Below are 26,143 nucleotides of genomic sequence, written 5' to 3'. Positions count from 1 at the left end.
TCGAATTAAATTATTAGAAAATTCAAATCCAATATAACATTTAAAGAAAGCATTAGAAATACTATTTCATTAAATGAATGTTAGAATGTTGCACAAACATTCGAAATTCGAAACGAATGAACAAATGCGTTAAAATTTGTTTAATTTTTTGAATGTTGCGAAACATTCGCCAATCCCTACTGTTCACCAACACAAATTTAGCAGTTTTCTCTATTAACCGGTAAGCAATGAATCATTATATATGCAACTAATTAACATATTTGTTTACAGAATATTTTTCCAATATTTAAATGCTTCTTTTTAAAATAATAAAAAAAACTTTGAGGTGAATATTCCTTTAATGTAATACCTTTCAGTGTTTTTTTTAACACAATTAAAGTGTTACATTAATTTGCTCTATCATGTTAAGTTCCTTCTTCCTTGGACAGCAAATTAAATATACCATTAAATGTGTTTTTACAAAGAGATCTCATTTTTACAACTCAGAATATTTCCTTAATCATTTAAATCCCATGCTCTCCTGTAGCTAATATTTTTCATGCTTTTTAGAATTTCCTAGGGCAGGTACTGTATATCTTATTTTGCAGCCTGTCAGGATAGCTTTATTTCTTATCTCAGAACCTTTTATGTTTCTTTATAATGTAATTATCAGGACTGCACATTACGTTTCAAATTTGTATTGACCAAGGTTTCGTGATGGGAAATTACTTCTTTTTTTTATCAATATTCTTACAAAAGAAGCCCATTTTAATATTAATTTAATCAGTATGCTAATAAACATGTAAAATGGTAGAATATTTGAACAAATGTATCAGCCATACCAATTACAATAAAGGTAGTGGATCATTTTATTTATCAAATTGGTTGCTTTCATTCATCAATTTTTAAACAAAGAACATTATGTAGTTTACAAAATCCTAGGAATCTCTGACAATAAAGGAATTGTTCAAAAACTATACAGCCAAGAGTGGGATATTTAAAAAAATATTAGCAACTAAAAGCAAAAACACCCACAAAACAGATAAAAACACAAATATTATTTTTAAATAATTTTATAGATTATTTAAAGGGACACTAAACCCCAAATTTTTCTTTCATGATTCAGATAGAGAATACAATTTTAAACAACATTCCAATTTACTTCATTCTTTAGATATCGTTTGTTGAAGAAATAGCAATGCACATGGGTGAGACAATCACATGAGACATATATGTGCAGCCACCAATAAGCAGCTACTGGGCCTAACTAGATATGCTTTTTGGCAAAGAATACCCTGAGAATAAAATAAAATAGATAATAGAAGTCAATTAGAAAGTTGTTTAAAATTGCATGGTTTTTCTAAATATCGAAAAATAAATGGGTTTCATGTATCTTTAAACCCATGTTACATTATATGATAAAGGAGGTAAGAATTTAAGTTGCATTATTAGCTTGTCATTTTATATTTATAATATAATTATAAATAATATATCTTGGTTACAAGGTTGAAAGTAAACCCTATTTTTTGGTGCTAAATGATCAAATTTCTTTGAAATTTGTCAATTTTCTGTGATTCTTAAATAAACTGTTTAAGTGTTTTTGGAATTAAGTATTACAAAATGTAAAAAAAAAAAATAGGGAAATGATTAGCCAAACACATCCTTTTGCTGAAAAGCCTACCTAGCAGCAATGTATTAATTGGAGCTAGCTGCTGATTGGTTGCTTCACACATATGCCTCTTGTTATTGGCTCATCTGATGTGTTCAGATAGCTCTCAGAAGTACATTCCTGCTCCTTCAACAAAGAATGACAAGAGAATGAAGCAAATTTAATAATAGAAGCATATTGGAATGTTGGTTAAAATTGTATTCTCTATCTGAATCATGAAAGAAAAAAAATTAGTTTCATGCTCCTTTAAATTGGCAGTTTGTATTGTATTTCCTTATAATGGGTATTGCCTTATACACCATTTACAATAGAACACCAGCTATAACTTTCAAAATGCTTCTAAAATATTTTAAGCCTAACTTTTCTTGATATCAGTGGTACCAAACAGTTTATAAATATGACCCAGCACATTAAAGGGATATGAAACCCAATGTTTTTCTCTTATGATTCAGATAGAGCATGCAATTTTAAGCAACTTTCCAATTTACTCCTATTATTAATATATTGCTGTCCTCTTGGAATCTTTATTTGAAAAAGCAGGAATGTAAGCTTAGGAGCCGGACCATTTTTTTATTCAGCACCCTGGGTAGTGCATTTGAAAGGCCTCAAAATTGGAAACCTGAAAAACTAATTTATTCTAGACTTAAAAAGTAATATTCTTTTAAATTCAGTTAATTACAAATATCCCCAGTACCTAACATTAATTTACTGCATTTAATAGCCAATACTATTCATTGTGTTACCAGTTTATTCTGATTTAGGGAACCATCCCAAATCTCTTATGAAAAACTAAAAGAACAAAAAAAAAACAAGAATATAAAACAATTAGAAGAATTATAAAAATCCCTCTGTCTTTTGTTTGGAGACAGCAATATTCAAAACTGAATGATTCTGCATGAGTTTTAATATCAGGGAATGACCTTCCTGCAGATATTTATCAAAAACAGTGATTATGTTCTTGGAAAGGGACAGTCCCACATAAAAACATATCCTGAAACTGTACTAAATTGAAATCTCTCAACGATATAACACCTTCTCTACAATGTAATGGTTGTTTCATAATGTAAGATGCTTTTTTAGTGTAATATGTCTTTCAAAGTGAAAGCTATTAAATGGTTGGGATGAAAAGCTGGATGAAATGTTAAATATACCGCAAACAATTTTATACATGTTGGTAGTTCCCCTTTATATGACCTATGAAATGAAATCTTTATTATTTTTTTTTGTAACATTTTTGTTGATAATTTTTGTAGACTTTTACCCAATCTTTCTGTTTAACTATCAGTTAAGAAATTAGTAATGATATAAAAAAAATTAAGTCTGCAATGTTTTGTAATATATAGGCCCTAGCTGTCAAAGATACATCATTTCCTAATGTTTTTATTTGTTCCTCTTTCGTTTTTTTGTTGTTCTTTTTAATTTTTTTACATTTTTTTTATTTTAATTCAACTAATGGTGTGGTATTATTTTTTAACAATACACATTTATATACATTGTGTATTTCAAGTTTGTATCTGCTGTATACAGCGCTGTTTAAATACTTTCAAACACATTTATTTACTCATTTATTGCATTTAATTATCCCCTTTATATAGTTATAATACTACAAATAAAATATTTCTGTAAAATAAATAAATGTATTCATTGACAAGTTTTAGAATTTTAACAGAAGATAAGCCAGGCTATGGTCTGTTTTCCCTAAGATACTGTTTAGTTTATTTGTATTAAGATGCTTTTTATATAGCTTAAAAATTAAAATGACGAGTACTACATATTGGGCTAAATTACAGGGGGCACACTACTGATAGCACAGAATGCGATAAGCAGTGGACCGCGTTAACATTAGCACGCAACTTCAAGCCCAAGTTAAGTCCCATTTACCAGAAAAGGTTTAATGCGGCCAACATTGCTCTAACGCACCCATTACTTTCAATGGATATTGTGACCGTACTAAATAGCGCTGACATTACAAGTTGAAAGTTAAGGGTTGCACTCAAGCAAAGCCCAAATAGCGTTAGGAGAATTATCGTGACTTTAGACCTAAAGTGTAAGGGTTAAAAAAAAGTTTCATAGAACACATCTAAAATAAAGTAATACACTTTAAACATTTAAAACATTTAAAAATATTTGTTTGAATAATTTAATGTTTAGCTCTGTATTTTACATCAATCAATCCCACTTCAAGATAGCCAAAAACATTTAATATTAAGCAAGTGGTTAAAAACACTTACAAGAAAATAGAAGTGAAGTCTCATAACATCCTTCAGCAGACTTTAATTCAGGAACAATTTCCAAATGTAAATGTCTGGTCCGACCTGTATTTCTGATACGCCCGGCACAATATGGATGTTGCTGTCAGGGACCACTCCATACAATCCTCATTTTTTTCTCTACCCGTTTCATTTGCTTCTACGCATACTTTTTCAAGAGTGATATAGTGGTATAATGCCTATGTAATTTGCCGGGTTATTTAAACCAATAGTACACGCCTCCTTAACCTTATTTGAGCCAATAACAAATATTTCCATACTGCACACCTCCCATATTCTGACGTAACCCTATGTCGTCAGACACATTAGCCCTTCCTTTTACCTTATTGGTTTATCGTCATGGGGGTGTGTATTATGCTTATGATCGGAATTACATTTTTGGTATACCGGTGGTTTGTGCATGTCGTAGTGAAACTTACACAGCATAGTTGTTTTATGCAATATTATAACAGCCTTAGACCCTTTTCTTTATTGCAAATTTCACCCCTTTAGCCCACTATCTATGGAAAGAAAAGATGATTAACTAAAAAATCCTTACGAAATATAGTAATAAAACTAAAATTATCAAAGAAAAATACGCCTGGGTTAATTGCAGATTCAAGAATGTCCGCCCTCACTGCATTCTTATGCCTAATACAGAGTGCCCAAATATCCTTTACATGAAAACAGCTATAAAGTCCTTACTATATCATGAATGCTTGCAGATCTAAAGCTACATTCAGACCCCTGGGGGTCAAACTGTCTAATAAATGTATCCATTTTGTTTTGCATCGTCTTAAATGCATTAGTCTCTGCTGTGCACTTATGCCCGATGCTGGAATATCCTCCACTACTATTATTTTTAACCCTCCAGGATCTTGACTGTGGCACGATCTGAAGTGTATTTTACATCAAATATTAAAATATTTCTAACATTCGATTTTGAATAAATTTTATGCAAATTTTTAAAATTCTATTTCAATTTCGAATAGTATTTCTAATCTACATTTATGTTTTTGAAATATAATATTCGAATTTGAAGCCAACATTCAAAATCGAAAGTTACATTCAAAATTGAAACCAGAAATCAAAAGTTACATTTGTAAACAGGAAATAACATTCGATTTTCGAATTTTAAAGTATATTCGTGCTTATCAACATTTGATTTTCCAAATTGAATTTGCACAATAAAATTTGTCCTACCATTAGAATTTGAATTTAAACACATTCCCCAATCCCTAATGGCAAGGTGTTTGACTGAAAAGAGCTCCAATATATATATATATATATATATATATATATATATATATATATAGAGAGAGAGAGAGAGAGAGAGAGATAGATAGATAGATAGATAGATAGATAGATACGATTGGGATGATTGACAGCCACTGCTAGCGGCTGATTGGCCACCAGTGAGCAGGGGGCGGCATTGCACAAGCATTTCACCAGAAATGCTTGTGCAATGTGTTAAATGCTGACAGCGGCATTTAGCAAGGTCGAGCGGAAATGATTCGCTACAGCGAATCATGTCCGCTCGACCATTAATAAACGTACCCCATAGTTTTATTTTCCCTTTACATATCTACGAGTGTCACTGTTCTTTTGTGTTAATAAATAATTTCATTTTATGTGAATTATTTTTTTCTTGTAGCTTTTTTCTTTAAATTGCAATTTATAATTATAAATATGTTTTATATACATAAACAACAAAATGTATTATCCTTAAAAAAAAACAGATGAAAAGAAAAAGAAAATTAACTTAAAAAAAGAAAATTAAAATCCAAAAATTACACTCTGAGAATTGTATTTTTTATGGTAAGTATATGATCCTGTAAAATCAACAAAAATTAATTAACTTTACACAAATTAAGCAGCTTGCCAGAAAGATGAAATGAGAAGCAATTCACAGGTTTATTAATTTACAAAAGATGCTAATGTTTGCAGACATTCATTTTAATACCGTTACAGCCCAGTTTATAAACCACATCATTTTGCATTGTCTAATTATACCTGGTAGTTATTAAATTCATTCTGAACTTTGCATCCAGATATTGGGGTGGATTCCAATCTTTATGATTTTCTATTTTGATATCAGAAACATGGAATTGTGTTTTTTTGTGTGATCAAAGAAATAACAGTCTTTCCAAGTCAAACACAGGTGAGCTTGATAAATCCCAGGATATTCTGTTTCCATTCCTCACAAATATACCCTTAAAGGGACAGTCTACTTTAACTTTTTTGCTGCCTAGATATATAATCACCTTTTGTACCCATTCCCCAGATTTGCATAACCCTCACTGTTTTATTAAATACACTTTTTACCTCTGTTATAACCTTGTATCTAAGCCTCTGCAGACTGCCCCTTATCTCAGTGTTTTTTTTTTTTTTTTTTTTTTTTTACAAATTGCATTTAATCCAATCAGTGCTGACTCATACATAACTCCACGGGAGTGAGCACAATTTAATATGACATACATGAATTAGCACTGTCTAGCTGTAAAAAGCTTATAAAATGCATTCAGATAAGAGGCGGCCTCCAAGGGCTTAGAAATCAGCCTATGAGCATACCGAGGTTTAGCCTTCAGTAAAGAATACCAAGAGAACACAGGAAATATGATGATAAAAGTAAATTGTAAAGTTGTTTAAAATTGCACGCCCTATCTAAATCATGAAAGTTTAATTGAATCTTTACTGTACCTTTTACGAATGATAATGACTGTTGATCAACACGGAACTGATACACTAAACAAAACAAAAACACAAATCTAAAATGGCAGTTTTATACTCTTTTACATGACATTGCATCCCTATTCCCTTCATAGCCAATCAGAAGCATTGACAACATGATGAAAATGCAATGTGGTTCCCGTCAGTGCTTCCTTTTACAGAAGGTTAATGACTAGGGATGGGCGAATGTGTAAATTTCCGAATTTCGAATGTTAGAATGAATGTTATTACCGAAATTCGAATTATAAATCCGAATGTTGATAAGAACGAATATTCTTAAAAATTCTATAATCGAATGCTATTTACAGTTTTTGAATGTCAATTTCGAATTCGAATGTTTATAATTAAATCGAATGTCCACATTTGAAATTTCGAATTTAACATTCTATTTAACAAATACTATTCAGAAGTTCAATAGTTAATGTGGTAGGGAGGGAATCTAGTAAATTGATACATAATAGATACAAATATATAATTTTGAATGTTTCTATATAGAATATTGCATAATTCGAATATTACATTTAAAGAAAGCATTAGAAATACTATTACAAATATAAATTCAAATTTTTCGAAACATATATTTTCTAAAGTTATCATAAAATTCGAAACTGAACATTCAAAAATCGAATGTTAGAATGTTATGTAAACATTCGAAATTCGTTTCGAACGAAAGAATGTGTTAAAATTCGTTTCATTTTTCGAAAGTTGCGAAACATTCACCCATCCCTATTAATGACCATCTTGGCTGTTGAACTTGATGTGCCCATTTTGGGGTTGATATTTTATCGGACTTGTAGTTGGATGGATTGTCATCAAAGTTGATTCTACCCATTCCTCCTATCGGTGAAAATAAATGGTATCCCCTGCTAAATGGTAGCAGTTAAACAACAGTAACAATGATGCAAACGGAATATTACAAGATTTATAATCGAAATATGTTGTCTGTTGCAGCAACGTTTAAGTTAACTACGCATTAGGATTTTTAAAAAAAATGTATTTTTATTGATAAGTAGAGGGTAGAAAACACAGTGAACAAAAAGTGAAATATAATAAAAATCAGCAGAGTAACTGTGTATTACAAAATGAAGAACAAGAAGAATAAAAAGAGATAATTTTTGTTTTGGAAAAAAAATAGATCTATCAGCAAACTGTGTGTATTTGCGACAAATGGGTTGCGTACTAACAGACGTGTGTATACGTTTTTCAACTTGAGAACTTGTCCGTACACCTTTACATCATATGGGTAGTGGAACCTGTTTGTCTGCTGCCTGTGTTAATCATTATACAATCCAACAAGTGTTTCTCTCACGTGACTAATCAAATTAAATCGGCTGACCTTACAGAGAGAGCAGACCTCATTATCTTATCTCTTTACACAAAATACTGATTATTATTATCTTATCTTTATAAACAGTGAGACAATACTAAAATTAGACCAATGTAAAATAAATATTTACGTACTTTTCTGTCCAACCTTCATGATTTTTCTAAACAGCCTTGTTAACATAGCTTTTCTATAACCAGTACTGCCATTTTTAGTATATGTGCAGATAGGCAAAATCAGCTACTTCAAATGACAAAATAATGGTAAAGGAAATATTTGTTAACAATTTAATACACTCAATCAGGTAAAATGGATCACTGGAAACACATTAAAGGAGAGAAAATATCACAGTATACTGTTATAACGCAGGAGTGAACTAGGGGCATACAGTCAAGCCCCCTGTAAATGCAACGCGTTTCTCGGCTCATACGCCGTTTCCTCAGGCATATTTTTTACCCTGCTACATTGTTTCCACATGTTTAGAGATTATTGTTTAGAATTATTTGGTGTATATTAATTGCTGTATATGAATTGCTGTATAGATTTTCACTTTATGCCTTTGTTTTATTTTAACACATAAGACTGACACCTTTGCAACTAAACACTGAAACTGTCAGGTGTCGAAGATTACCAATTAAGGATACACACCCTTAGGATAGAGAGGAAAAATGTTAGTTGGCCCTAGATAGTAGGTATATAAAGCAGGACAGTAGCAGGGTAAAAAATATGCCTGAGGAAACGGCGTATGAGCCGAGAAACGCGTTGCATTTACAGGGGGCTTGACTGTACATGTATTTTAATTTGTTTTTAATAAATAGTATTTTTTAATTTGTAAAAATGCTCTTGCGAGTGATTTTACCTGCCTGCACCTGCTTGGAGTGGAACCTAACACACAGAAGTCTGCCACTTCTGGATATTGCATCCTAAGGAAAAGTCTCTTGGTGGTGAGCTGACACACCTTATCATAATATGCCAGCTTGCTCCTACTAGCATATAAGTGTGCTCATCTAACATGTGAGTACCCAATCTTCCTTTGTGCTAAGTCAAACACCATATCCTTTGTGATCTGCACAATTTGGTGCTTTTCCTGTGTTTCATATTTCCACTACAGTTAATGACTGATTTCCTCTGTGGGTGAGCTGTCACACCTGATAAAATCCGCAGCCTGTCCCTACAAGCTCATAGGTATGCTCCAGAGCCTTGTGAGTACCCATTTGGCTTTTTTTTTTTTTTTTTTTAAACAGTTTTATTGTGCATATAAAATAAAGATACAAGGGAGTGGAGGCGCAGCTCCAGTTTTCCATTTACAATAATAACTGTAGGTTTTGTGGATAAGATGTAAGACTGATATGATATTTATTTACATAAATTGTGGAATAATTAAAAAAGGAGAAAGAGGGGAGAGAAGGAAGAAAGGAAAAAAATAAAAAAATAAAAAAAATAAAAAAAAATAAAAAGGAAGACAAGAGTGAGGGCTCCCGGTCCGCCCATGCCCCAGATGTTTGTGTAGTTGATGTCGAAATGTATAGGGTCCCATTACCAGTAAGTTGTGAGTTTGGATGTTACGCTTATGACTTTGTTTAGGTTTTGTTATGTAACTTGATTTACTTGTGTTCGTTTTGGACGTAGGTAGTCCACAAATGAGAGAACTCTGCGTAAGAGTCCATTTTATAATTTTTAAGGAAATAATACTCTTCTAATTCTATGAGTTCTGAAACTTTTTTAATCCACATGGTAACTGATGGAACTTCTCTACTCCTCCAATTTTTAGCTATCAGGACTTTGATACCATTAGTCATAATTTTAAACAGGTGAATGTATGGTTTATATTTGAGAGTGGAGGGGGGTTTGTGCAGAAGCCATATCAGGGGGTCAAGTGGCAATTGGGTGTCCAGTATGATTTCTATTTCAGAGATGACTCTCCTCCATAAGTTTTGAATACTATTACACCACCACCACATATGGGCAGTGTCACTATTTACATGGCCGCATCGCCAGCATCTATTGCTTTGAGATCGAAAAAGGCGGTGTCGTTTTTTCGGAGTGAGATACCACCTGTGCAAAAGTTTAAAATTGACCTCCAGAATGGAGGATGAGATTGAAGACTTCTTTGTAGCTTGGAACATCAGTTTGCTTGTTTGGGGTAGTATAATGACTCCTAGATCTCTTTCCCAGCTTTCTAAGTAGGGGGGAGTTTGTCCTGGGGGCGTGTGAGTTAAGATCTTATAGATGACGGACAATGTATGTCTCAGGGGGGAGGGCGAGTGCACAGGGATTCAAAGGAGGTTAAAGGCCTGACCATGTTCCCATAGTCTGGGTGTGTGGTAATAAAGTGGGCAGTCTGTCTGTAAGTGAACCAGTCAGCAAAACAGTTTAGCCCCTTTTTTACTAACTCACTTTGTGAGAGTAAGGATTCATTTTCGGTTAGTGTATATACTGCGAGGTCTCTGTTCAGAGTTGTTGTGGTGGATTGTGTGGTGAAGGGCCTTACCGTGAATTCCCCATTTTCGATTAGGGATGTCATGGGTGAGGGTATGGAGGAGATGTAGTGTGTTGTGTTAATTGTGTGTTCCCAGACCTTAAGGGTTTCCTGTATCATTGGGTTGTCTGTTCTAATTAATTTGAATAGATGTGGGCTGCTCCAACATAACCTTCCCAGGTGCGGCTTATTCATTATTAAATGCTCTAGTGGGACCCATCTTTTATGGTTGAAATGGATGTTCCAATCCACTAGGCGTTGCAGAAAGATAGCTTGACGGTAAGCTGCTAGGTTTGGGACTCCCAGGCCCCCTTGTGTTTTTGAAATTTGCATTGTTTGTTTATTAATTCTGGGCGGTCTACGGCGCCAAATGAAGTCGCTGAATGCTTTCTGGAGGGACGGGAGGTATGTTTTGGGAAGGGGTATTGGTAAGGTCTGAAGTAGGTATAAGATACGTGGGAATATGTTCATTTTAATCGTGTCGATGCGACCTAACCACGATAGCTTTTTGGATCCCCATGATGAGAGATCACGTATTATATTGTGTTTAGCAGGTATATAGTTAAGGTGGAAGATATCCTCTTGTGAGGAGGTCAAGTGTACTCCCAAGTATTTCAGTGAATGAGTGCACCAGGTGAACGGGGAAATCTCTCGTGTGGCTACTAGTGAGGGGCCTGACATATTTATGTTTAATATTTCTGATTTGGACATGTTTATTGCGAAATTGGACAGGGATTTGAAGGAATTAAATTCGTTTAATAAGTGAGGGATTGAGTGTTCGGGGTCGTTGAGTGTGAATAACATGTCATCGGCAAACAGAGACAGAACATACTTCTGTTCCTTAATTGTAATTCCTATTATCAGGGGGTTTCGTCTGACCCCGGTTGCCAATGTTTCAATCACACAGGCGAATAGGAGTGGGGATAGGGGACATCCTTGGCATGTTCCGTTATTAATTTGAAATGGGGAAGAAAGAGTGCCATTTACTAATATTCTCGCGGTGGGTTGGGAGTATAGGGAGAAGATCCTGGTAAGGATCTTTGTGCCTAGACCCATGTGGGTCAATGTAGCTCGCATGAAGTCCCAGGCAACACGGTCAAAGGCCTTTTCCGTGTCTGTGGATAAAAGGACAGAGGAGATGTTGTTATGCTTAGCATAATGTATTAAATTTAAGGCCCTGACCGTGTTGTCTTTCGCCTCTCTTCCTGGCACAAAGCCGACCTGGTCCAAATGGATCAGGTCAGGGAGGATTCCGTTTAATCTATGAGCCAGGATCTGTGCAAAAATTTTAATGTCGGTATTCAGTAACGATATGGGGCGATAATTGTTAGGTAAATCTTGGGGTTTATTAGGTTTAGGGATTAATGTTATATGGGCTACTAGTGCGGTGGCAGGGAATGATTTACTCTCATCTATAGATTGGAAGTATTGCACCATATATGGATTTAGAATCTCTTGAAAAGTGGTGTAATATTTGTGGCTAAAGCCGTCTGGTCCAGGTGCTTTCCCTGTGGGTAGGTGTTTCATAGCTGACTGGAGCTCGGCTAGTGAGATGGGGTTCTCTAATTGTTCTTTTTGTAATTCGTTAATATGTGGTAATTTAAGTCTGCTAAGATATTCCTCTATTAGTTGTGATCTAGTTAAATTATGGTTCAAATTTCTGGGATTGGTGGGTTGTATATTGTATAGCTTTTGGAAGAAGTTTTTGAATGTATTGGATATGGTTTGGGTGGAGAAATGGGAGGTGCCCTTTTTGTCTTTAATCTGCATGATGAACCTTTGGTATGTTTTCTGTTTGAGGTACCTGGCTAGCAGTCTGCCTGATTTGTTCCAACCCTCATAGTGTTTTTGTTGGGAATAGAGTGCCTGTCGTTTGTGTGTCTTGTCAAGATGTGAGGCTAGTTTTTGTTTGTGTTCCGTAATTTCTTCGAGTAGATTTTTGTCAGTCGGGTTTTTTTTATGTAAGTTTTCCAGCTGTTCTATTTGTGAGACTAGAGAGATTGTGAGCTCTCTTTGTGCTTTATTATGTTGTGCCTTAATGGCCATTAGTTCTCCCCTAACAACACTCTTGTGTGCTTCCCAGAGGGTGTGCATGTTTGTCTCAGGTTGAGTGTTATGTTCAAAGTATTCCGTAAGAGTGGTTGTCAATTTGGTGATCACATCAGTTTCTGTTAATAGGTGTTCATCAAGTCGCCAGACAAAATCTCTTATAGGCTTAGAGGGCCATGTCATTGTACATATCATAGAGGCATGGTCAGACCATGTGATCGGAGAGATTGTGGCCGAATTGAATAGTGATAAGCCTCCAACATCTGCAAACACATAGTCTATTCTCGTGTAAATCTCATGTGGGTAAGAATAGTATGTATAGTCTCTAGTCTGAGGGTGTAAGGTTCTCCATACGTCATGTGCTACAATTTTCTCGAGATGCAACTTAATTTTTGAGATTTGTGAAGGTGATGTGGAGGAGTGTCGGGATGAGCAGTCTAGGCTAGGGTTAAGCCCTGTGTTTAAGCCTCCGCACATTATGAGTGTCCCCTTCTGATGGTCTAAAATTAGGTTTTTAATTTTCTTCATGAAGGAGTGTTGTGCTGTGTTAGGAGCATACACTGAAACTAATGTTATAGGTCTCCCGTAGAGAAGACCAGTTAGGAGGAGGTATCTGCCTTCTCTGTCTCTAAGTGTTTGTAGTGGTGTAAAGGGAGTATTTTTCTTAATTAGGATTCCCACCCCTTGTTTTTTATTGTGGCAATGTGATGCCCAAAAGCATGTGCCAAACGTGCGTGCAAAGGTGGTAGGTTCCTTTCCTTTACGGAAATGGGTCTCCTGCAAGAAGACAAGGTCTGCTCCCTGCCTATGAAAATCTTTAGAGGCCATCGTTCTCTTACAGGGTATATTTAGTCCTTTTGCGTTAATTGAGTATATTTTTAAGTTGTTACCGGAATGGGGTTGTGTTTTACAGTTAGCCATTATCTAGTTTATGGATGGATAAAATGTCTATTTGTGATGTTGAGCGTTTGTGTGTCTGGGTACAGGACGGGCCGGGAGCGCCCTCACATGGCCTAAACATCAGGCCATGTGATAATGAATTAACTTCAAAAAACAAATTTAAAACACGAATATAAAATAACATAAACAGTGGAGCCAAAAATTCAAGAAAAAACAACATTAACAGTCGTTGGATAAAGGGGGGTATCATTTCTCATCTATCACTAGGTTCCTCTAATAGAACATTAGGGTATTATACACTGTTAGCATGATTCTAGACTCTCCTGCCATCAGTTATTACAGGGGCTATATCTATGGATTATATATGTCAGTTATAGAAAGAGGGCTAAAAATGTGGGCACATTCAGAACGCATCACTTAGTAAAAAAGGGGATAACTGAGATATCTAACGTGAGAGAGGTTAGGATCATATATATAATAATCAAACATTTTAACCATGATAACATCAACTTCAAACCAACAACATTAAACTACCCCATCCTCATCCCTCAACCTCTCAGGTAGTGCATCATGTTCAGCGTCCGATCACAGTTACAGCGTGTATAATAGTTTTGAGCCCGCATTTCCAAACAACATAGGTCTTATGTTAGTGTGATACAGACACCAAGCAGGAGAGGGTGAGGGGGGAGGAGAACAATTAGGTCTATCTAGAAAGTAATAACTTTAACAGTTCTATTCCCCACCCAAATCAGATCAGTCCCAAATAGGTCCCAGGGTTCATTTCCCTTTAGGTCAGTTAGCTTTTTAGCAATATACTTATCAGTTCCTGGGAAATAAGGTCCATTTCGGTCTGAACTCGATATTCTTCAGGGTGTCAGGGTACTCATTGCATTAAACGTGTGCATGAGACTAGGGCGCTGCGGTATCTATTTTTTTCTTCTTGCTAGCTTGATACCATTGTGATCGTTGTGGCTTGGGGTTTGACTGGTCACTCGAAGAAGGTGCATCCAGATCTTTAAGGAGTGGTTATGGAAAGGAGATGTTTAGGCCCTTTGAGAAAGCTTCTAGGTCGTCGGGATCTTTGTAGATATGTGTCTTGCCTTCTTGTTGTACTATAAGGTTGAAGGGGAATCCCCATCTGTACTTCATTCGCCTCTCTTGCAGGACTTGGGTAATGAATCTTATTCCCTTTCTTCTCTCAATTGTTGAGGGGCTAATGTCCTGAAAGATTTGTATACTGTAAGCCTGGAATTTAATTTCTCTTTGTAGTCTAACTTGCTTCCATTTTGCCTCCTTGTCTAAGTAGGTGGTGAATTTGATGATAATATCTCTTGGTGGATTGGGGGGTTTTGGTACGGATCTCAGCGCCCTGTGTGCGCGCTCCATAGAGGCTTCAGATAGTTTGAGGGAAGGGACAATGTACTCAAAAAGTTGTAGCAAGTAGGAGATAAGGTTGTCCTGTGTCACTTCTTCTGGAACCCCTCTTATCCTCAAATTGCTCCTACGGCTCCTGTTATCCAGGTCTTCAACTTTAAGTTGAAGTGCTTGCATTGTGATGTCTTGTCTCACCATTTGATGATTGGCATCGGAAACCATAGTGTTTAAGGTGTCTTGACCCTCCTCCAGGGTCTCTATTCTTGCCCCCAGTTCGTTAATGTTCTTTTTTAGGGAGGACATTTCTGTTTTGATGAATGATTTTAGGTCTGCTAGGTCAGACTTAGAGGGTAGTTGTGAAATAGTTTTCTGTATCAGGCTAAGTTGTTGTGACTGTGGTATGGATTCTTGCTCCTGTAATAAATGTGAGTCTGTTGGTGGTGAATCTTTGGTACTGTCAAGAGCGTCAATCTCCTGTTTGTGAAAGAAGGAGGACATGGTGGTAGTAGCAGTTGTGGATGATTTCTTATCCGCTTTGGGTTTCTGCCTTGATGCCATTGATATAACAAAGTTATCCCTTCACCAACAGCCAGTTTTCAGTCACTGGTGTTTATGAGGATGAAAGTTCCTTAATGTAATGCGGTACCAGTTCACTAAATAGGTAGGTTGCTATCTCTGTTGGCAACTGCGGTCTGTCTAGGGAGAGCGGTTTAGGTCTGTAGGCCTCAGTCTCTGGTTTGGTATGGTTAGATAGCTACCTTAAGATCGATCTCAAATTTCCCACAGCGATCTGATGCTGATGTGTAGGTCGTTCTGCCTTGTATGTGTGTTAAGTGAATTGGGCTGCAGTCTGAGGTGTATCTGCGAGTCACCTTGTTTATCCGGTGGGGCCGCGCCACGTGGGAGCTGTAATGGCGTGCGGCTGTATGTGACGTTTCGCTCGACTGTCTGAGCCTCAAGTCCTGTGATCGCTGCTACGGTCCGCCAGTGTGGGTTATTATCTCCCCGTTGCTGAAATGAAGTTGGATCCAGGGCACAAGCGTGCCTCTTGTAAAGCGGAGCTTCCAGCCGAGTGAGTATAGGTGCGGTAGTACGTTATTGAAGTTCAGCGTTTCTTCAGCTGGTAGGTGTCTGGTCCGGTCACCGAACAGTTAGGTCTATGGCAAAAGAGTCTCTAATTGCTTTTAAGCTTATTGTTGCCCTTCAAATCTCCATAATGGAACCTGTGTGTGAGAATATGTTACGGAGCAAAGTTAAAGTGCAGCCATGTTCCTGCACGGCTACGCTCCGCCCCCCCCCCCCCCCCCCCCCCCATTTGGCTTTTTTTTCTGTGGCTTTGTGCTTATTTGATGATACTACACATGAGGCGCCCCTTTGTTTTGTCTTTTATATAGCATCTCTGGACCATTGTTGGTGAGGAGGAGGCTGCCATCGTTGGGAAGAAAGATACACTTCTTAATCTGAAATTGAACTTTCCTTTAATATGCCAAATCGCTGGCAATTCTAATTGTATTTATATGCTCATATATCATTGAGGTTATTATTAGCTATTTATTAGCGCTCACCCTTTTGTTGTGTAGAACGTCTTCATAGAAGCAGTGCATATCACCACCAGTTCTCGATCAGGCATGATGTTTGAACACTGGTGCACAGCCCTTACAGGATATGCGAGTATGCCATGAAAAAACAGTAATAACTTTTACTAGATGCATTTTTGCTAATGAAGTATATAGCAAAATGCTTCTACTTCAAAGTGAAATTTACCCATGCAAAGTTCAATTTTAACCAATCTATCCCTTTACATTCACATACAATAGAAGTTATATAGAGAGGTTTTAGCTACTATGCTGCACATTTCCCATTGACTAATTTAACCAATTTCTAACACGCATATAAAAGTGAGACAGTTAAAAATAAAAATATTAAGTTCATACAGATTAAATTAATATTTGTTTGCACACAGCCCAATAGCTCACCGGCTCATAATGGCTATTGGTGTGCAGGAATACACCTCCACCGGATGTAAATAGAAAAAAAAAGTAGTTTTATTATTTTAAAATAAATCTTTCAGTTAAAATAAATAAACATTTGCAATTTAATAAGAAGCAGCTGTCTCTGGCAGACATTGGGTTAAAATTGATTGGTAAGTTTTTCAAATTGAATTGAAAATGGTTGAAATGTCAAGTTCCCATGTCATTCTTAATAAGAATTCTCATGAATATTAAACTTTTTTGTGTTTGTAATATATGATATTACAGATCAGAACATTTTTCTACACACATTGAGTTGGGGTGTACTTGATATCTATCATCATCCTATGAATTTTAATGGCTACGGATTTTAATGGTGTCTGAGCAATATTTCCTGTGTACTTGATTATCGGGCGTACAAGCAAATTCACTATGTCTATGTCTACAGTCTGCAAGAAGCTTGATGTAATAGAAAACCTTTAAATAGTTTTTCAGTAATTTAAGACACAAAACATAAATAAATAAAACAATGGAAACTGATAAATTTCCATAATTTAGTTAATCTTGTAACACAGAAATTACAGAAAGTGAATATGAACAACTTAAAAAATAGAGTAAGACTTAAAAGAGACATCAAAAGAAAATGATCTCATGTGTTAGAGAATTTTATTATTGTACTCTTGCTTGTATATACAGTACCTTTATATTTAAGCCCTAATAAGGGGTTAAATATATAGGGCTCCATTTATCAATCAGCGGGAGCTGCTTTGGAGCTCTTGCAGATGCGAATACACGCCTGCTTGCCGCAAGTTAACAAGTAGTGGTAATTTGACTGCCACTTCTTAACATCTCCACCATCTCAGAGTTGGTAGTGTTAATATACCCATAACTCACTAATTTTGGGTGATTGACAGGCCCTGCTCTTGTGCGACTGCTCTTGTGTGACTGGAGGCAGAACAGCACAGGAATTTCAATCTGCAATATTTAGACAGACATGTACTAATCAGCATGCACAACTTGAGAAGTTGTCTGTATGTCTTTGCTTCATATAGGCGGTGGATCCTCTTTGTCCTGTATGTATCATTTAACACCCTCGAAGAGTGTGTAATGCCGCACCTTTCTCTTGCGCAATTGGTGTTTGGTGTGGTTTCTCTCCGCCAACACAGAAGTGGCGGAGACTGTAAGTGGCTTCTAACATTGCAGGAAACAGGCTTGGATGTGCAAACCTGTCCCGCAAGGGCTTCGAAGCAGCTAACACTGCTTAGTAAATAGAGCCCTTAATGCGATCACTGATGGACAGGTTTTCTAGCTGGGAACTTTGCTACCTTATTGTTGTTCCTCCTGTCCCTCAAATCCTTTCTCCTTTTTTAACCCCTTACAGGTGCAAGATGGTGGCACAATGGCTCTTCCTATCTTTATACTGGGCACCACCATCTTGGAGCGTAGGTATTCTTGTATCTTGTGACAGAATTGGTTATTCACAGACTAGTGATGTTGCTGGATTTTTGACAGCTGTATTTTGTGCTAATGAGCTCAGCCTAGCTTTCAAGCAAAGCAGGGATAGAATAGTACAGCAAAGGAAATTACCTATTGAGTATTTTCTAACTCATAGTGGAGGAGTTTTTTTTACCCACCTTTTTTACTCAACATAATTTAAATGGAGACTGGTTAAATTGCCCTAGAGCAAACTTAACTTGCTGAGGCCTAATAAGGCTGAAACAACTGTCCCCATATGATTTCCTTTAATGTGCGCTTCAATCCCTGTTATGCTTAAAAGCTGCCCTTAGATGCATTTCACTACCATGAGGGAATCCATGTTCAATGCGGAAAATTGAAGCAAAAAAGTTATGGTATTGTTTATCTAATTTGCATATCCTTTCCCAGATTCCTCTGCTCTTGCACAAAATCAGGTAGTCCAAGTTCTCTGTGGGGATAGATCAGCTATGCAATGACCTATTGAGTATTTTCTAAGTAATAGTGGAGGAAGTTTTCCCCCACATCTTTGTATTTACCGTAATTTAAAGACTGTATGCACTGTATGTATATATATATATATATATATATATACTATATATAATATATATATATATATATATATATATATATATATATATAAATGAAAGAAAGCACTCTCTGGTCTTTTTGGTGAATATTTAATAAATCAAGCGTGACGTTTCGGGGACACACTCCCTTTCCTCAGAGGAAGGGGAGTGTGTCCCCGAAACGTCACGCTTGATTTATTAAATATTCACCAAAAAGACCAGAGAGTGCTTTCTTTCATTTATATACATATCTGCTAGCACCCTGGCATTTAAAAACTTTGGAAGTGAGAGTGCTCTCTTTGAATAAATATATATATATATATATATATATATATATATATATATATGTAAACTCACTGGCCACTTTATTAGGGACACCTTGCTAGTACCGGGTTGGAACCCCTTTTACCTTCAGAACTGCCTTAAGCAGACAGTTAACACAAGAAATGTTGTTGTTTTAAAAGATAGATAATCCCTTAATTACCCATTCCCCAGTTTTTCATAAACAACACAGTTATATTAATATGTTTTACCTCTGTGATTACCTTATATCTAAGCCTCTGCAGACTGCCCCCTTATTTCAGTTCTTTTGACAGACGTACATTTTAGCCAATCAGTGCTCACTCCTCAGTAAATTTACGTGAATGAGCTTAATGTTAGCTATATGACACATATGAAATAACACCCTCTAGTGGTGAAAAACTGTCAAATGCAGAAGCGGCCTTCAAGGTCTAAGAAATTAGCATATGACCCTCCTAGGTTTAGCTTTTAACTAAGAATACAAAAATAACAAAGCAAAATTGGTGATAAAAAGAAATTGGAAAGTTGTTTAAAATGACATGCCCTACTTGAAACATGAAAGTTTTTTTTGGCTTCACTGTCCCTTTAATTCTTCGTGACATAGATTCAAAAAGGTGTTGGAAACATTCTTCAGACATTTTGGTCCATATTGACATGATAGCATCCATGATGCAAATCTCTCATTCCACCACATCCCAAAGATGCTCTATTGGATTGAGATCTGGAGACTATGGAGGACATTGGAGTACAGCAAACTCACTGTCATGTTCAAGAAACCAGTTTAAGATGATTTGAGCTTTGTGACATGGTGCATTATCCTGCTGGAAGTAGCAATCAGAAGATGGGTACACTGTAGTCATAAAGGGATGGACATGGTCAGCAACAATACTCAGGTAGGCCGTGGCATTTAAACGATGCTCAATTGGTACTAAGGGGCCCAAAGTTTGACAAGAAAATATCCCCCACACCATTAAACCACCACCACCAGCCTGAGCCGCTGATGCAAGGCAGGATGGATCCATGCTTTCGTGTTGTTTAAGCCAAATTCTGACCCTACCATCTGAATGTTGCAGCTAAAATCAAGAATCATCAGAACATTTTTCCAATCTGCTATTGACCAATTCTGTAAGGCCAGTGTGAATTTTAGCTTCAGTTCCCTGTTCTTAGCTGACAGGAGTGGCACCCGGTGTGGTCTTCTGCTGCTGTAGCCCATCTTATTCAAGGTTCAATGTGTTGTGCGTTCACAGATGATATTCTGCATACCTTGGTTGTAACGAGTGGTTATTTGAATTAGTTGCCTTTCTATCATCTCAAAACAGTCTGCCCATTCTCCTCTGACCTCTGACATCAACAAGGCATTTTCATTCACACAACTGCTGCTCACTGGATATTTTCTCTTTTTTGGACCATTCTCTGTAAAGCCTAGAGATGGTTGTGCGTGAAAATCCCAGTAGATCAGCAGTTTTTTAAAAACTCAGGCCAGCCCATCTGGCACCAACAACCATGCCACATTCAAAGTTACTTAAATCCCCTTTCGTCCCCATTCTAATTCTTGGTTTGAACTTCAGCAAGTCGTCTTCACCACGTCTAGATGACTAAATGCATTGAGTTGCTGCCATGTGATTGGCTGATTAGCAATTTGTGTTACCACGCAATTGAACAGGTGTACCTAATAAAGTGGCCGGTGAGTGTATATATGTGTATATATATATACTGTATATATACATTATAAGGCCAAACGTATGTAGAACCCCCTTCTAATTTTTTAATTCAAGTGTTTCAGACGCATCCATCGCTAAAAGGTGCATAAAATTCAACCCAAAGAGGATGCAACAGATGTAAAAAAGCTGGCAAAGTTGGTGAGCAGTGAATGAACACTACTTATTAAACGGGATGTGAGAATAACTAAACTCCAATATAGCAATGCTCAGTGTGAAGATGCAGAGCTTTTCCAACCAGCACCTGTAATGGAGAACGTATTTGATTAGAGCATGGGGATTAAGAACCATACTATTGTAGTTGTGTTCCTTTAACTCACCTCTGCAATAGCTGGGACAGTTTCTGAAATCCTGTCTTGCTGAAATTGTTTTTGGACTTATGTTTAAATCTTGAATCTACTACTTTAAAGGGAAAATAAAGTCAAAATTAAACTTTCATGATCCAGACAAAGCACACAATTTTAACCAACATTGCTATTTACTTCTGTTGTCTAATTTGCTCTTTTGTCTTGGTATCCTATTTTGAAAAGCATTTCTCAGGAGCAATGCAGTACTGGGCGATAGATGCGTATTGGTGGCTGCACATATATGCCTCTTGTCATTGGCTAAACTTATGTGTTCAGCCATCTCCCAGTAGTTTATTATTGCTCTTCAACACAGGATACCAAGAGAATGAAGCAAATTTGATAATTGAAGTAAATAGGAAAGTTTTTTTTAAATACTATGCTCTGTGTGAATCATGAAAGAAAACAGTTGTGCTTTATGTCCCTTTAACACAAGAGCTCCATTAAGAAAATCAACTCTAATTTATTTTCAATTTCTCTTGGCATTGGAGAATTTAAAATTCATATAGTAAGTTCTAAAAAATAAATATATTCTGGATAGTTCTCTCAAGAAATAGAAAGTTCTAACCTTTTTACTTATAGATATAATATTGTTCATTATAAACCTATACGCAGGAAAGTAAAATAATTTTAATGTTAGCAGAATGAGAATACCTCTGGCTTACAAAGTTTCAAATACTGTAAAATAAATATGAGGAGAACTGAACTACTTTAAAAGGACATTAAATACCTCAAGATATCAATATAAATTGTTTAATTGCATGTAGTAAAACAGCTTTGCAATATACTTTCATTATTTATTTTATTCTCCTTTCCTGTAATTTGATTTTGAATATTTTGGGCTTTCAAATTCATGTTAAAGACGGAAGTGCAGACACAGCTGTAATCCACAAAGTCATTGGTTGCACACTCTAGTAAGCCATTTATAACCATTCCTAATTGGCTCCAGTGGTAAAGGTAACCTAAGATACAATATGGCGACGCCCACTGCTTTATAGACATTAACTTTAGCCTTATTTTTCACCCCCAATATTTAAACAACTAATATAATTTTTAATAATAAATGTACTAATTATTCTCTGGCTAATCTTTGCTCCAAATATATCATTTAAGCAATGATTTATTTAGTGTTTAATTTCCCTTTAAGGATAAACCACTATGCATGAAGAGACAACATACCACCTGTGTGGGTTGTAGAACTGTTCTTTGTGATCCACTGTTTAATAATTTTCAGACACTATATCATTAGCATGACATTGAAGTGATAATCAGGCTAAATTACTGACGATCATAAAAACCTGCACTGCTTAAGATTGATAGCTTTAAGGAACATGTCAGTTCTGCGTGGGGCAAGTGGAACCCCTCTATAATGTTCAATTCCTCTGACCTTATTTCTGAGATAGATGTCAATTATTTATTTCTACTTTCCTATGGTGATGTTTTAAACATTCCCCTACTTGTTATTCCTGCTGGCATTGGAACTGTCCTTTGATATTATTCTTTAGTACATCAAATGGGAACATTTTAGTATTTTTTGATTGCCCTGATAGTTTCATGCAAGTTTTAATGTATTCAGTTCAAAGATCTTAAGAAAGTCTGGCTCATTACTGGATAGGTAATAAAAAAACCCAGAAATGATTCAGACGGAGTATATTGAGCTATATTTCCCAACTGAAAAAAGTGATCATTGATTCATTACATTTGACCAAAAATATATAGGGGTTTCCAATGAAATTAGCAAAGAGCAAAGGTTCTGTGGTCCCTCAGAGCTGGTGAACGTTAATAGAGAAGAAGGCTGTGAATCAAACCACCTTTAATGTAGGACTGATTTGACGGTTGGATCAGTTTAAATTCATTTTTTAATCTACTTTATAAAGTTTAAAAAAAATGTTAACTACAGTGATTTAGGAGGGTGTTTACTTTTACGAATGTGAACATAAAATAATCTTTTCTTTTAAAAAGACTTTATTGGGACAAAAGTCAAAATGAAACTTTTGTGATCAGATAGAGCATGCAATTTTAAAATCCTTTAAATTTATTTTTGTTCTCATATTTACTTCTTTTGCTATTCTTTGTTGAAAAGCATAACTATGTATTCTCAGGAGCAGCAATTCACTATTGGGTTCTAGCTGGTTATTGGTGGCTACACAAATATGCCTCTTGTCATTGGCTCACCAGTGCATTGCTGCTCTGGGGCTGCCTCTAACTATGTGCGTAATACATTTGCAGGGTTTAAACACATAGTTAAATGCAAGCAATAGTGCAATACTGAAATTGTCACATTAGAGCATTTACTTTTTGTTCTTGTATGTCTCTTTGAAGTTACTTTTTTGTTGTATCCAAAATGGGCAGCATTGTTTCCCAGCAAGGCTGGTATTTTCAATGCAGAGATAAATGCAGATAATAAATAAAGAATTAAACGAACATGAAAGCTTTTTTTTATTATTCAGATAGAGCATGCAATTTTTGAACAACTTTCCATATAACGTCTACTATCTAGTTTGTTTGGTTTCACCTTGCATACTTTGTTGAAAAAGCAGCAATTCACTAATGGGAGCTAATTAACGCATTGGGTGAGCCGATAACATCAGACATATATGTGCAGCTACCAATCAGCAGCTCCTGAGCCTACCTAGATACTGAATACTTTTTAACAAGGGATACCAAGACATTAAAACAAATTAGATAATTAGATAATTTGCAAAGTTGTTTAAAATCCCTTGCTCTATTTGAATCATGAAAGAAAAAAAAATGTGTTTCATGTACCTTTAAGGACACTGTAATGACAAAACTTATTGGAAATTTTTTGGAATCTAATTTTAAACAAATCATCAAATTTATGCTGCATAATTATGTATGCAAATTATCATTGCTGGTATTTTTCCAAGGAAGGTGGTAACCTAAACAAAACTATTCTTCATTGAGGTGTCTGCCGATAGAATTGTGACCGCCTAGCTCATTAACCACTTCTGTCCTACCAACCAGTTGGGTTCAGAATCAAAATAGTTAAAAAGAATATTCAACCTGTTCCCCTCTGCTCTTCAATGTGTATGAAAGAAATGTATTTAATTTAAATTTGTCACAACAATAAATACAGTACATGTGTGTGTGCGAGTGTGTGTACATTTGTGTATATTTTATTGAAGAAGTCACTTTTGGAAGATTCCTACTACAGTGGAATTATTTATGACATCTTTTATTATATTCTACTAATATTTAGTTCCACCGATCAGCCAAGGTTATATTGATCCATCTGTACATATTCCAAGTTTGGAGAGAATCCATAATTATCTAATTTATACTACATTTCATTCCACACTATGATTTTTTTTTACTTTAGTTTAAATTAATGAGAGAATGCAACTTTAATATTGTATGTTACATGTTTTGTCATAGATAACCATAATAGGTCATGACTTTAGGAATTTGTACTCCATAAAACAATGTTGCAGTATAATGTGTCTCAAGTTTACTCTTCTCCACTCTAATAGTTAAAAAGCTATGAATTATCATACTACTGCTAACACAAAAACTCATGCTCCCTTTTTTTATAGACAATACTGTATAGGTTAAACTTGATGGACTTACGGTTTTTCCAACCTCATCAACTATATAACTGTATCATTTTTCCATTATACGTTAACAAAGAGTCTTGTTAATCTATGTGACTGTTAATCTTTGTATCACTTTGAACTTCAGTATCTAGTGTAGTCAGTTCACTCTATTAATTTTATTTAACTTTTGGCATTTGTCCATTTCAGATGAAGAAATATGCGGCTAGATTACGAGTTGTACGTTAGGGTAAAAAAGCAGCGTTAAGAGGTCCTAACGCTGCTTTTTTACGCCCGCTGGTATTAAGAGTCTTGAAGGTTTAGGTGTACCGCACACTTCTTTGGCCTTACCGCAAAACGTCTTACGTAAACTTCGTAAAGTCTTTCTTCTATGGGACTTCCATAGCGCTGATATTACGAGTCTGTCCTGGGAGGCCAAAAAGTTAGCGGTACACCCTACCCTGTCAAGAGTCCTAACGCATATAAAAGTCAGTAGTTATGAGATTTATGGTACAACGCTGTAACATTAAACTCATAACTAAAGTGCTAAAAAGTACACTAACACCCATAAACTACCTATTAACCCCTAAACCGAGGCCCTCCCACATCGCAAATACTAAAATAAAAATTTTAACCCCTAATCTGCTGCTCCGGACACCGCCGCTACCTACATTATATGTATGAACCCCTAATCTGCTGACCCCAACATCGCCGACACCTACATTATATTTATTAACCCCTAATCTGCCACCCCCAATGTCGTTGCCACCTACCTACGCTTATTAAGCCCTAATCTGCCGCCCCAAAGTCGCTGCCACTATAATAAACATATTAACCCCTAAACCGCCACACTCCCGCCTCGCAAACATTAGTTAAATATTATTAACCCCTAATCTGCTGTCCCTAACATCGCCGCCACCTACCTACATTTATTAACCCCTAATCTGCCGTCCCCAATGTCGCTGCCACTATATTAAATTTATTAACCGCTAAACCTAAGTCTAACCCTAAACCTAACACCCCCTAACTTAAATATAATTTAAATAAATCTAAATAAATATTAATATAATTAACTAAATTATTCCTATTTAAAACTAAATACTTACCTGTAAAATAAACCCTAAGATAGCTACAATATAACTAATAGTTACATTGTAGCTATCTTAGGATTTATTTTTATTTTACAGGCAAGTTTGTATTTATTTTAACTAGGTAGAATAGTTATTAAATAGTTATTAACTATTTAATAACTACCTAGCTAAAATAAATACAAATGTACATGTAAAATAAAGCCTAACCTAAGTTACACTAACACCTAACACTACACTATAAATAAATAAATTAACTAAATTAAATACAATTACCTACATTAAATTAAATTAGCTAAAGTACAAAGAACCCCCCACTAAATTACAGAAAATAATAAACAATTTACAGAAATGTAAATTAATTACACCTAATCTAA

At 35.7% G+C, this 26,143-nt stretch overlaps 1 protein-coding gene across 1 annotated transcript in view; it reads left to right on the top strand.

Moving 5' to 3' along the window:
* USH2A (usherin) overlaps positions 1-26,143 on the top strand; it is a 2,188,359-nt gene that overhangs the window by 147,391 nt on the left and 2,014,825 nt on the right. The window lies entirely within an intron of this gene.

The sequence above is a fragment of the Bombina bombina genome, chromosome 4 (assembly GCF_027579735.1).
Source record: "Bombina bombina isolate aBomBom1 chromosome 4, aBomBom1.pri, whole genome shotgun sequence".
In the NCBI taxonomy this organism is placed as follows: Eukaryota; Metazoa; Chordata; class Amphibia; order Anura; family Bombinatoridae; genus Bombina; species Bombina bombina.
The sequence above is the reverse complement of the archived record's forward strand: the minus strand, read 5'-3'. Positions and strand labels throughout refer to the sequence as shown.